This window comes from Macaca fascicularis, chromosome 10 (genome assembly GCF_037993035.2).
Source record: "Macaca fascicularis isolate 582-1 chromosome 10, T2T-MFA8v1.1".
Taxonomy (NCBI): Eukaryota; Metazoa; Chordata; class Mammalia; order Primates; family Cercopithecidae; genus Macaca; species Macaca fascicularis.
Window position 1 is genome coordinate 57,784,603 of NC_088384.1, and position 12,669 is coordinate 57,797,271.

The 12,669-nt window shown below is 43.4% G+C and overlaps 1 pseudogene; it reads left to right on the forward strand.

Annotated features, from left to right (window-relative positions):
- Positions 1 to 2,276: 2,276 nt before the first annotated feature.
- On the forward strand, positions 2,277 to 3,797 carry LOC141407771 (uncharacterized; annotated as a pseudogene).
- The last annotated feature ends 8,872 nt before the right edge of the window (positions 3,798 to 12,669 follow it).

Genomic DNA, 12,669 nt, shown 5'->3' on the forward strand with positions numbered 1-12,669 from the left:
TGCAAGTGGATTCTGCTGCCGGCACCAGCATCTAGACAAGCGGGATGTGATGGCACCCAAGAGCTCAGAGATGCCAGGATCTGCAGAGTTCCAAAGAGGGTGTTACAGTGTGTCACAGCCCTGGCTTAGGAAGCCCTGAGGTCTGGGCTCCCAGAAGGGCCACAACTTTTCTCTCCTTCTCATTGCCCACAACATGGGCAAGTGGTAGTGGTGGGGGGATATTTTAGCTCTGTTACAACTCTTTTAGTTCCACCATTTGGCGGGTCCCAAGTTTTTATCCTGTGACCAGGAAGAATGAGGTAAGCAGAAAACTGGAGGATGAGCAAGATGAAGAGAAGCTTCCCCAAGCAACAGACAGCTCTCAGGAGACTCAAAGTGGGCAGCTCCTTTCTATGGGCAGGTCATCCTAGCAAGAGTACGAGTCTGGCTGTTTCTGGGGTTTTTATGTTTCCAAAATGGAGGAAGCGTGTGGTGATTGGTCCATGGGCAGCCACCAGCAGATCTGATTGGCTAATTGGTCATCAATGAAGTTCTCATTCTGGGCCATGGACTTCACCCAGGACTGGGAGCCTGGCACCTAGACTTCAGGCCCTCAGTGGCCTGAAGTTGAGGTTTCAACAGGGACCCACTCCTTCCCGCCTAGGAACCTGTCTGCCTTTAACATGCCATCCATGGTGCCCAGGCTGTCCACACAGAGAGGAGCCCACAGGCCTGTGCGGAGCTACCCTCAGCCCCTTTGGCCCCACTCCTGTGCTCTTCGGTGCTCAAAGTCCAGAGGGAGTCAAGGTGATGGGGCTGGTATGTCAGCACTGCGCTGAGTTCATGCACACCTGGTCAGGTTTTGACAGCACTCAGACTTGGCCACAACTTTGCTCTGCCCCAGAGCAGGCACTGGGAGTGGGGAGAGGCCAGGGAGATGGAGCAGGCACTTTGAAGCCTGCAGGGGCAGGGGATTTCCTGGGTCCCTGAGAGTAGAGTGACAGCTGGGTCTAGAGCTGCAGCTGGGTGGCTGTAGCTGCACCCGGGAGCATGGGGCCCTACCCTGCCAACTCAGTAGTTGAGGGGGTTCCCACCTAGTCCTAGGCCTGATTGCACCTCCCCTGTTGCAGCTGGTGTCCACACAGCAGCTGCTCTGGAAAGCCTGCTGCTACCATCACTAGGAGAACTGATGACATAAATTTCAGTCAAAGGTTTAGAAAAGATGAGATGAGATATCCCAGCTCAGTCAGGAAGCAGAGGGAAAAGGGGTGAATTCCTCCTTCCTTCACATTTTGTTCGGTTCAGGCCCTCAACAGATTGATGCCCAACCACTTTGGGGAGGGCACTCTATTTTACTAAGGTCACCAACTCAAATGCTAATATCACCCAGAACCTACTGTCACAGACATACCCAGAAACAGTACATAATCTGGGTACTCTCTGGCTTACTTAAATTAACACACACAGTTTATTGCAGCACTATTCACAATAGCCAAGATATGAAACCAATCTAAGTACTCATCAATAGAAGAATGGATAAAGAAAATGTGGTATATATACACAATAGAATACTATTCAGCCGTAAAAACAGTGAAGTCCTCCCCAAATAAGGTAATAGCAGCTCTCCTGCAGGACTATGGTGAGAATTACAGCTCAGGCAACGATCATCATACTTCTTGGCACAGAGGTGTTCACTACCCAGGCAGTGTTATTATTATGTCTAAAGTCACAAAGGGAGTTTTTAAGAAAGATGGAATGAAAACATGTTTCTCTCAATTCTGAGCTTATTAGAGCACACTGGTGTGATTGAATAAAGCAGCCCTGGAGTCTCTCAGGGGAGGGTGTTTGTAACATCTGCTCAGGCACGGTTTCATTTCCTATACACCCAGAGACTAGCCCTGTACAAGTTGTGGGGAGATACTCATGTGAGTTGGCGGACTTTGGGTCAAATATTTTCCTTAAGCCCAGGTCTCTATGGCATTCTACAGAACACTCTGCATCCTTCTAAGGGACACTGGAAGAGCAAATGGATTGTACAGTGAGTTACAAATAAAATGGCCAATCTCACCATGAAAGACTGAGGGTGTTACCTAATGAGGACGCAAACCACTCCATCTACATACAAGCCCATCTACATACAAGCAAACCATGAGCCTGCCAGAAAGAAAGAACATGCTATATAAAGGTTTAATAACAGTGATGAATATTTGAACTTCAGCTCCAGAGCAGTTCAGTGGCCTCCCTGCCAGGAACAGAAGCCAAAGCACATCAGGATTCTTGAAGGCCCTGAAAGGTAAATGAGAATCCTAGTGTATGGCAAAACATTCCCACAAAAGAAGGGCTCCGTGTGTAGAGACTTAGAAAGGATTCCCAACTTCAGTCCCTTCAGAACCAGAAGCAAAGGTGGGGGACAGCCGATTTCAGTGGCCCTAGAGATTTGCCAGGAACTAGAGCCTTCCGGAGAAGTCCAGTTTTCCTATGCAGGGAGAGGACTGGGAGTTCTCTGGTCACAAGCATTGTGCCTTTGTTTTCAGGAAGACTTTTGGAGTCCCCCAGCATTGGAGGAACATTGCCTTACTGCGGACTCAAGCACAGTCTCTTACCTGGTAAGAAAAATGGAGCTGCATGCAGCTGCTGAAAACTTTAACCGGAAACCCAAAGATGTTGGCACAAAGAAAGGAGGGCTGAAGAAAAGTGACCATGAAAGCACATTGAGCTCTTAATCTGACCCATTTCTTCTGGGCCAGACCTGGAGCCAGGAATGTGGTGATGAATGAGGCCTGAGCTGAGATCGTGAGGATGAGAGGGAGTCCACCCTGTGGGGATCTGGGATGATGAAAAGGCTCCGCAGATGGGGGACCGACTGGCAAGAAGTTCTGCTGAGTGGAAAAGGGCTTGGAGTAACTGAGGTCAGCTGGATTCCTTAAACACTGCTCAGAGCCCTTGAAGCCATCTAAGGGCACACTTCTCAGGCCTGCTCCAAGCCACGCTCAACTGGGAATCTTTTAAGGACAGCTGCTCTGTTAGGCTTGCCTGAGATGGTGTAGTTTTCCCCCGCCGCGGTAGTGGCACAGACAGTAAGTGTTCAGGAGCCGGGCCTCACAATGCCCTGGACTAGGGCAAAGGAGGACCCCGTCCTCTCCCAGCCCTAGGCTAAAACACGGGAGGACCCCGACCGGTGACTCCATGGACCCCTGCAATGCCAAGAGCTAGGTTATGCTGCTGAAGGACCTCTCCGCCCTGGACTAAGGCACCGGAGGATCCCGGCCCTGCTGCGCCCGGCGGTGTCCTGGACTGTGCCACTGCAGAACCCCCGCCCCTCCACACCCTGGACTCTGGCTCTGGAGAACTCCGGCCCTGGCTCGCCCTGAACTACTCCTGCCCCTCAGCGCGCTGGACTGTGTTTCCAGAGGACCTGGTCCTGTGGCAACTTGGGCTACCTCGTGGACTCCAGGACCCCAGTCCTGCCGGGCCCTAGACCAAGACCCAGGAGGACCCGACACCCCCTGTACTAGGGCACCAGAGGACCCATACCTTGCAGTGCCCTGGATTACAGCTCGGAAGGACCCCCAATTCGCTGAGCACTGGACTCCAGCACAGAGGGATCCCCGCCACGGAGATATGGACCACTCCTGCCCCACCGCACCCTGGACTACCGCACGCCAAGACCCTCGCCTGAACGCCTCCTACACTCTGGCATGGGAAATCCGGCCTCGCAGAGCCCTGGACTCTGGCATTGGTGGACTCCCACTCGGCTACGTCCTGGACTCCTGCACCAGAGGACTCCTGTCCCCCCGCACCCTGGACACCTACACTAGAAAACCCTGTCCCGTCTCCCCCTAGACTATGGCAGGGGAGGACCCTGCAAACCGACTCCGGCACAGTAACACCGCTTACCCGTCATGGGCTGTATTCCAGCACTGGAGGACCCCCTGCCAGGGCGCTCTCTGGACTACCCCTGCTCCACTGCGTCCTGCCCTACAGCACAGCAGGACAGCCGTCCCCCGGCGCACTGGACTGAGGCACAGCAGGACTGGGGCCTCGTGTGTGGCGAACTATAGGACGAGGTGACCCCCGCCCCTCCGCACCTCGGACTATGGCACAGGAGGACCGCCACTCGCGCATGCCCTGCACCACCTCAGGACAGGTCCCCCACTCCGCCACGCCCGGAATACAGCACTGGAGGACCCCAATCCCGTCGCTCCATGGACTCCACCACCGAAGACCGTCGCCCCCCTGCGCCCTGGACAAAGGCACGGGAGGACCCAGCCTCACCGCCCTGAGGGCTATCGCATAGGAAAACCCCCAGCCCCACCGTGCCAGAGACTCTGACAAGAGAGGACTCCTGCCCCCTGCTCCCCCGACTACAGCAAGGCAGGAACCACACTCCTCGGAGGTCCTCACTGTGGCAACTGTGGACCCCCGCCCTGGTATGCCCTGAACTAAGTCAGGCAATGACCCCGACCCCACCACGCCGTAAACTCCAGTATTGGAAGACCATTGCATTACTGTGGACTCAAGCACTGGACTATCTCAGGGCAGGATCCCTGTCCCACCAAGCCCTACTCTATGGCACGAGAGTACCCAGCCTCACTGCGCTCTGGACTCCAGCACCCCAGGACTCCTACACGGAGGACTCCCGCTCCTTCACAGTCCCGTCCTGGACTCCTGCACAAGAGAACCCCCGCCCGACTGCACCCTGGATATAGCAAGGCAGGAATTCCGCCCTGTGGCGCTCTGCACTGTGGCACCTGAGGATCCACAGTCCAGTGCGCCCTGGACTACTGCGCCACAGGACTCCTGTTCCGCCGCACCCTGGACTATGGCATCAGAGAACCCAGCTCCCCGCGCCCGGGACAAGGGCACCGGAGGACCCAGCACCCGGCGTCCTGGACTAAGGCACAGTAGGACTCCGGCCACATTGTGTACTCCTGCACAGGAAGACCCTTGCAGGGCAGCGCACTGGACTGAGCTACTGAAGGAGCCCCACCCCTGCCTCACCCTGGACTAAGGCACTGGAGAACTCTTCCTCCACAGAGTCACGGACTCTTGCAGGAGAGAACTTCCACCCAGCCTGCCCTGGACTGTGGCCCAGTAGGGCTCACACCACGTCATGGACTCCTGTACTGGGGGAAGAGTAGTGATAAATGTCCAGGTTTACAAGTTGAAAAGTAGCAATCAATGTGTTACAATGAATGGATTTGATGTAAAATTACAAATGCTGAAAACATTATGTGTAATTGCCTAGCCAGAACAATTACACAAGACAAAGAAATAAAATAAATGCATATAGGGAAGGAAGAGGTAAGATTGTTTCTGTTTTCTGAAAATATAATCTTAAGATAGAGAACATCTTAAAGACTCCACCAAAATAAATGGTTAAAGCCGATAAAGAAATTCAATGAAGTTAATAGTTACAAAATCAATATACAAATACCATTATTGTTTCTATACAATAATGACAAACTATTACCTGAAAAATAAATTGATAAGGCAATTTCATTTATAATAGAATCAAAACAGATATATAAATATATAAAAGACAGGAGTAAATTTAATCAAGAACGTGAAAGATTTGCACACTGAAAACTATAGCACATTGATGACAAAATTAAAATAGCATAAATAAATGGAGAGACATCCTTTATTGATGAATTCAAAAATTAGTAGTTTAAAAGTGTCAATGCTACCCAAAGCAATCTACAGATTAAATGTAAGCACTATGAAATTCCAATGTCATTCTTCACAGAAATAGAAAAATTACTCCTGAAATTTGTATGGAACCACAAAAGACCCCAACTAACCAAAGCAATCTTGAACAAAAAGAATAAAGCTGGAGGCATCAGACGACCCAATTACAAACTATATGACCAAGCTGTAGTAATTGAAACAGCATAGCAGTGGCATAAAAAGAGACACGTAGAACAGTGAAAAGGGATATAGAACCCATAAATAAATCCACATGTCTGTGGTCAATCGGTTTTTTGATAAAATAACTAAAAAATACACAAAGAAGAAAGAAAATTATTTTCAATAAATGGTATAGAAAAAACTGACTATCCACATACAGAAGAATAAAATTTGACTTTTATTTTTCTCTTTATACAAGCATCAAATCAAAATTAAAAACTGAAATGTAAAACTACCACAAGGAGATAGAGAAGAAGACTGTCTGACATTGGCCTGAGCTATGATTTTCTGTAGATTATTCCGAAAGTACAGGCAACAAAAGCAAAAACACACAAATGAGATTGCATAAAACTAAAAAGCTTTTCCACAGGAAAAAAAGCAATAATAGAGTGAAGAGAACCCACAAATGGGATGACATTTTTAAACCATACATCAGATAAGGGGGCTCATATAATAATATAAAAGTAACTCAACCTACTCAAAAATAAGAAAAAAATTATGCTTATTAAAAAAAATAAGCAAAGAACCTGAATAGACATTTCCTAAGGCATACAAAAAAGCTAACAGGTACATGAAAAAATCACAAACATTCCTAATTATCAGAGAAATGCAAATCAAAGCCACACTGAGATATCACCTCACACATTTTACTAGGGCTATCATAAAAAGAGATGGAAGATAAGTGTTGATGAGGACGTAGAGAAAAAGAAACCCTGTACACTGCTGGTCGGAATGGAAATTAGTACAACCATCTTGGAAAACAGTATGAAGCTTCCTCAAGAAATTATAAATATATTTACCCTATGATCCATCAATCCCACTTCTGGATATATGTCCAAAGGAATTTCAATCAGGATGTCAAAAAGAGACATCTGCAATTTCATGTTCATTGCAGCATTATTCATAATAGCCATGAATTAGAAACAACCTAAGTGCTTATCAACTGAAGAATGGATAAAAATATGTGGAAAAATTGGAACCCTTCTACACCACTGGTGAGCTTTCAAAATGTAAAACAGTCTGGCAGTTCTTCAAAATGTTACACATAGACTTAGCACATGAGGCAGCAATTCCACTCCTGTGTATTTACCAAAAAGAAAACAAAACAAATGCTACACACAGTAGTACACAAATGTTTATAGCAACAAAAAGTAGAAAACAACAGAAATGTTCATCAACTGAGGAGTGGATAAATCAAATGAATCCATAAAATAGAATCTTATTTAGCAATAAAAGGGAAAAAAGTGTTAATGCATGCTCCAGAATGGATGAACATTAAAAATATGTGAAGTGAAAGAAGTGAGTAAAAAATGACTATGTGTTATAATGATTCCATTTATGTGAAATGTCCAGAATAGGCAAATTCATATTCAGAAAGTAGATGAGTGGTCGCCTAGACTAGGAGGGCTTTAGGAAAGGCTGGAGAAAATGGGGAAAGTTTGCTAATGGGCGCAAGTCTCTTTAAGGCACATTAAAATGTTCTAAAATTATACTATGATGATTATTTCTTCACCCAGTTAATATACTAAAAGAATTTGAAGTTTGTACTTTAAATGAGTGAATTACACAAAGTATGAATAATATCTCAATAAAGCTGTGGGAAGTTTAAAGTATATGTAGGATGCATACAAAAATCCTACTTATCTTTATACATGAATGAAATTCTGTCATTTGTAAAAACATGGATGAATTTAGAGGATATTATACGAAGTAAAATAAGCTAGATGCAGAAAGACAAATATCTCATAATATCACTTATATGTGAAATCCACAAATGTGCACTCACAGATGTTAGGAGTAGAATGGTGGTTTATCAGAGGCTGAGCCGGGCTTGTGGGGGGGAAGTTGGGAGTAGAATGATGGTTTATCAGAGGCTGAGCAGGGCTTTGGAGGGGGAAGTTGGGAGTAGAATGGTGGTTTATCAGAGGCCGAGCGGGGTGTGGGGGGGAAGTTGGGAGTTTAATGGTGGTTTATCAGAGGCTGAGCGGGGCGGGGGGGGGGAAGTTGGGAGTAGAATGGTGGTTTATCAGAGGCTGAGCAGGGCGGGGGTGAAGTTAGGATTAGAATGGCGGTTTATCACAGGCTGATCAGGGCAGAGTAGGGGCTGGGAAAAGGAGAACTATTCAATGGGATAATGCTTCAGCAAGGAGAGATACATTCTGGTGATATGGTGCACAGCAAAGTGACAGCAGTTACTCATAATGAAGTGCGTATCTTAAAACTGCTAAAATACTACGTTTCAAATGTTTCACCATAATGTAATAAATATGTGAGGTGGAGGATATGTTATTTAACCTAATTTGTCCATTTCACAATATTTACATGTATTGTACCACATTGTATCCATATATATTTATTTATCAATAAAAACAAAATTTTAAAAAGCGAGCAAAACAGTTGTGCCAGATCTTCATCTAAAGACATTTCTGAGAAAAATGTTTCTGTTTTCTTTCAGAATACATTTACAGTTAATAGATCTCATGTTACCTAAAGTAAAGCGGATAATTTTGGCCATCAGCTTATACTGTGGGATAATCTCTTTTTGCTGATCTTGTAAAAGCTGCGGCGGATTAACAACAAGTAGGAAAGATTTTTATCATGATCAGGTAAAGGTTCTGCATGCTTCTATTTTGAATAATATTGTCCCCCTAGAATCGCAAAGTGTGAATGCCTTTTGTTTCAGAGGTCTAGCCCTAAATGGTTTAGTCAATTACATCTTGCATTCTAAAACAAGTCCTGGTGCGTTTGTGATGGTACTATATATAATTGTGTTTTTAATTTAACTATCATATATGTCTACTTTTCTGTTAAAAGTCTATATTTTACAGAGGCCCTCCATACATATAAGTGCTTTTATGATAGGCTATCCACTAAATTTCAAACATAAGGAACCGTTTTGCTTTTATTTTTTATTATTGTTATCATATTTTAAGGCTAGTCAAGTGAAGCAGTGGGAGTGGAGAAGGAACTGCTTTAATTTTTATATGTTGGTGTTACAGGCTGTATGTGACAGGCTATGTGTTTGTCGGCTGAATTTTAGAAACAAAGTGAAATATTTATTTCATATTTCATTAGATATAGGGATGATGATTACTTCAAGGGATTGTCACTAGACTGAAAGCATCACATCATCAATCACTTGGAAACAATATTTTGCCTATGTGTTCTGTTATGTTGACAAAAACTTTTATTGTGGCAATATACCTCACAACTGAAATATGTGAAAAATATACAGAAAAAAAGACAATATTTGTTATTAAGGGATATTTAGGCCTGAGCTGCAAGATGCAAATATTTAAAACATACACTTTTTAAAAATTACATTTAAAATGTAAATTGAAGCAAAGCATTTAGAAAAAGACATAATATCTACTATAAAAGTACTAGGTTAGAAAAGTTAAAATACTAAATGAGAAAATAATGCTTCTTGGGTAGCTTAAAATCAAATATGAGGCAAAAAATTACTCAGAACTTTTTGTAAGGTTAAGAACATCTATACAGTTTCTTTGATATAAAATGAAATACATGTCTGAATATAACTCTAATAGAATAGGCAAACAAGGGCAAAGGAGAGGTGTATGCAGAATAAAGTGAACATATTATTCTAACAATGAGAGGGACAGAATTGAATGATTGCTCTTGGAGACAAGGGATTTTAATGTCTGAGTCAATGACAAAACTTTTGTTTGCTAGTTAAAAAATGTACCTTAAACCTGGTGAAGGAAGAAAGGGTGGTGGAGGGGATGATTCTTTGTACACTAAACTGGTTTTAATGACTATTGAATTAATCATAAGTTCAAATGATTTTATGGAGGCTGTTTCTTTTTTATTTGATACTTCTGGACTGCTTTTCTCTTTGTATTTACTCCATTTTTACCCACTTGAACAATTTTTCCCCGCAAAGTTTAGGAAACACTGTAACCACATGCTCCAGCATGATGTGATCCCTGAAAGCATTTGCAGGGGGGAGAGGAGGCAAAGGGGCTTCTCTTTCAACAAATGCATATTAATCTCGGTGAAAACTCAGAAGTTTAAACATGGTCCTCCTTGGGTCATGTGGCTACCCCAGGACCAGTCATTGCACCAGACATAGGAGATAGTCTCAAAAGCCATGCTGGAGTCAAGGTTCTCTGGTGGAGTTTCCACTTTAGAAATGGGTTTTGTCAGGCTTTGTGTTTTCGTGTTATAGACATGATAGCCATATATCTATCTATTCCATTTCCAGTGGAGATGAAAACCTAACGCATATGCCCATTCAATGGATTTTACATGAATCTTCATAGCAGCTTTACTTGCAACAGCCAAAACCTGAAAACAGTCCAAATGTCCATGGACAGGTGAATTTGTGACTGAAAAATTTACTGTGGTGTATGTATATAATGAAATAATACTCCCTAGTAAGAACAGAACAATTGATAGATGTAGCAACATGAATAAATCTCCAAAATAGTGATGCTGAGTGATGAAAAAGTATACCCACCCTATGATTTCATGTATTTGGAAATAAAAACTCACAGGGACTACAGGTGGATCAGTGGTTGCTTGTGGATGGGATGGGGATAGGCAAGAGAAAGTGAGTAGAAAAAACACAAGAAAACTTTGGTGGTAAAGGTAATGGATATGCTTTTTATTTGAATATGTTGTTGGTTTTATAGAGCTACAAATACCAAGAATAATCAAAATGTACAATTGAAGTATGTGCAGTTTATTGCATGTAAATAAACCTTTTAAAAATTAACTGATACAAATTGACTTACATGACCAGAAATCTGTTGAAAACTCTCATGTTTTCTTCCCCATTTTTATTCTTGTGTGCTCTTATAGACCATGTGAACACATTTCTCATCTTACTGTTCTTTTATGTCTACATTTCTCCAGGTCAATATAACTATCACCATAATTTCTCGGTTTCTCTTTAGTTCATTAGTAATTATGAGTAATGTATTGAAATGTTAGATATGTTCATGCATTCAGAATCCTCTGCTCTCTGATCCACATAATAGTGAATTAAGCTGTCAACAATTACACAGAATATTGCTCCTTTGTTTGTTTGTTTGTTTTTTGATGAAGTCTCGCTTGGTTACCCAGGCTGGAATGCAGTGGCACATTCTGGGCTCACTGCAACCTCCACCTCCTGGGTTCAAGCAATTTTCCTGCCTCAGCCTCCTGAGCAGCTGGGATTACAGGCATCTGCCATCATCCTCAACTAATTTTTGTGTTTTTATCAGAGACAGCGTTTCACCACATTGGCCAGGCTGGTCTTGAACCCGTGACCTCAGGTGATCTGCCCACCTTGGCCTCCCAAACAGCTGGGATTACAGGCATAAGCCACCATGCCCAGCCAGAATATTGCTACTTTTTCAAATAGCTACAATTAACCCTGATCTGGACACCTTGAGTTGATCATAGCTTTGTAAAAGAGGATAGCATTGTAAAACTATAAAAGTAGACTAATAATAAATAACAATGCTTTCAGTATAAGAAATAACACTATCCTAAGCAAAAATAAATAAATAAATAAATAAATAAAGCTGGAGGAATTCTATTATCTGACTTCATATCATACTACAGAATTATAGTAACCAAAAGAATATGGTACTGGCATAAAAACAGACCCATAGATCAATGGAACAGAATAGAGAACGCAGTAACAAATCTACATAGCTACAGTGGACTCATTTTTGACAAAGGTGCCAAGAACATACACTGGTGGTAAATGGTGTTGAAAAAACTGGATATCCATATGCAGAGGAATGAAAACAGACTAGTATCTCTCATAATATATGAAAGTAAAATTAAAGTTGATTAAAACTCCAACAATAAAACTAGTACAAAAAAAGTTTGAGGAAAATCTCCAGAAAATTGGTCTGGGCAAAAATATTTTGAGCAATACCCACAAGCACAGGCAACCAAAACACAAATGGACAAATGGATCACACTAAGTTAAAAAGCTTCTGCCCAGAAAATGATACAATCAACAAAATTAAGAGACAATCCACAGAATGGGAGAAAATATTTGCAAACTACTCTTCTGACAAGGGATTAATAATCAGAATATATAAAAAGCTCGAACAACTCTTTAAGAAACAATCTAAATAACCTGGTTTTAAAAAGGGGGTAAAAGATTTGAATAGATATTTCTCAAAAAAAGGCCTACAAATGGCAAACAGGTATAAGAATGGTGCTCAGTATCACTGATCATCAGAGAAATGCAAATTAAAACTACAATGAGATACCATCCCACCACAGTTTAAATGACTTGTATGCAAGCCAGGGAAAGTCTACTTTGATTGACTTATGGCCCTAGTCACCTGGCAGTTCCTTCAGATGTGGCTTCCCAGGTTTGTGTATCCAGGTGACACTGTGCCTGTGTGCCCTTGTGTCCACGTGGCAGTGTCTGTGTGGTGGTGTCTGACAGTGTGGAGGTGTGTCCATGTCACAGTGTGGCGGTGTGTCTGTGTGTGTGGCAGTGTCCATGTGGCAGTGTGTCTGTCTGTTCGTGTGAGAGTGATGGTGTGTCCCTGTGACAGTGTGGTAATGTCTCTGTGTGTCTGTGTGTCCCTGTGGTATGTGGTCGTGTGTCCTTATGGTGATGTCTCCGTGTGTCTGTGTCCGTGTGACAGTCTGGTGCTGTGCCTGTGTGGTGACTTCTCCGTATGTCTGTCTGTCCGTTCATGTGACAGTGTGGCAGTGTGTCCGTGTCGTAATGTCTCCGTGTGTCTGTACATGTGACAGTGTGGTGGTGTGTCTGTGTGTCCATATGGTGACATCTCCATGTGT